The sequence below is a fragment of the Brassica oleracea genome, chromosome C8 (assembly GCF_000695525.1).
Source record: "Brassica oleracea var. oleracea cultivar TO1000 chromosome C8, BOL, whole genome shotgun sequence".
Taxonomy (NCBI): domain Eukaryota; kingdom Viridiplantae; phylum Streptophyta; class Magnoliopsida; order Brassicales; family Brassicaceae; genus Brassica; species Brassica oleracea.
This window is the reverse complement of record NC_027755.1, coordinates 16,626,154-16,628,235: the sequence shown is the minus strand read 5'-3', so window position 1 is coordinate 16,628,235 and position 2,082 is coordinate 16,626,154.

Below are 2,082 nucleotides of genomic sequence, written 5' to 3'. Positions count from 1 at the left end.
ATGTTCAAGGTTTTGTGGATGAAGATCTTATGGATGAGGTCTCATGTTCAAGGTTTTGTGGATGAAGATTCGGCAGCCACCTCCACCAACCACCACCATTGTATCCATACTCACGTCTTCCACCATCGCCTCCACAACCACCACCACCTCCACTGTGGTATCCACCGCTTCTTCTACCACGCCCTCCACCGCCACCGCCATCGTTTCCACGGGACTGAGCCTCGAGAATCTATCAGTTGCGAAGAGCCTCATGGGAAGACGGTGGGCTACGGCGTCCTCTGCAGGATCTGAAAAAAGGAAAAATCATTAACGGTGGCTGTCGGTGGTAGATGAAGAAACAACAGCGGTGGAGACAGAGGACGAAACGGAACTCACCTTCCATGATGGGTTTCTCTCAATCAACGGTGGCTGGCGGTGGTTAATGACGAACTCGATTATCGCCGGAGAAGATCTGATTTTTAGAAACTTGAATAGAGTTTTACGAAGGTTTGAGTTTCTAGATCTACAAGAAGTCAGGGAAGAAGGAAAACTAGGGTTTGTCTCTTGGAATCTACAAAATGAGAACGAGGTTTCATGTATACATGTTTGTGAGTACGAGGTTTGAATTGCATGGCTTCTTTATAAAAATGTTAACACAATTCTCTTGACCACAAGTATCTTGTCCATAACTATCTTGTCCACAAATTCTGGAGAACCACAAAGACGATGGCGGATGAAAGCAAGTGTGTTAGGTCTTGACTAATATTCAGACGGCGACAGGAGAACCAATCTGTTGCGAAAAGTCTCTCGGGGAGACATGGTATTCTCTGTTCTCTGCAATGAAACAAAGATTCATCAAGAAACAGTGAGTTTTGTTTTTAAGCCGCTAGGACAAACTATAATTATGTTATTGCTTGTGAAACGAGAAACAAACCTTCCATGTCGGAGATTGAAACCGAAGCAAAGCGGCGTGATTACGGACACTACAATTTCTGGATCGAGAAATCTGAGACAGAGAGAAAGAGGATTATGATTTGTTTTCTGAGATGTTACAAGATCTAGGAATTTAGGAAGGGAATAGGTAAAGACGTTTTTAATAAAGAAAAAAAAGGAATTAGCTTTATTGTTTTAAAAATATTAAAGTGGTTCTAGTTAAAAGGTTCCATCTAGTTAATGATTCAAAGAAAAGAGAGAGTTCACATAGTTGAGGGATAGATAAGACAATTCACTAAGAAGAAGTGTTCACAGAGCTCAAAGTGTCTTTTTAGGTAATTGGAAACTTGAATTGTGTCTTCTGGAGTAAATATTTCGTGTTCTATCCATATTATTGGAAATTTGAATAATGCGAATATCAAGATCTTAACTCGTGGAATCATCTCGATGAATGAACCTGCATGCATTCACTACCAAGAGTTTATTCGGTATATCCGGTGTTCTAAGACGCGCTATGCGTTCATTACGCGTTAGATGATTGTATAGCGTTTAACTGTATAGATGGACGTCTAAACGAGATATATACGGATATATATTTTTACACAAAATATAAGTATAAGATTAATATATATACATTACTTTTGAAAAAAACTGAACATAAATATATTTTAAATTCCAATTTTATGCATAAGTATATAGTTTAACATATATAATTAGTTTTAAATTATAAAGTTAAAGCCATTTTAAATATATAAAGATGATAAATTTAAAATGATTTTGCAACAATTATACTAATATCTACAATCATATAAATACATAACATAAGTAAAAATAATCTAAATAATAACATTAATCAAATATAATAATAATATTAATAATTTATTTTTTGAATATTAATGCTTAAAATCCGCAACTGCAACTGTATAGTATATACTAGATTAAGATCCGCGCCTAGCGCGAGATAAACATTATATATAAAAATTATTTTATGTATTATATGTTCTTACATATTATGAAATAATAAATATATATTGAATAATTAAAAGTCAATAACTATTACATATATAATTAAATTGGTGCGAACGTATAAATCAATTTTATTAATCCAGACAATTTTTTTTTTTAAATTTGATAGGATATGTAATTAAATTTAAATGATATTAACATACA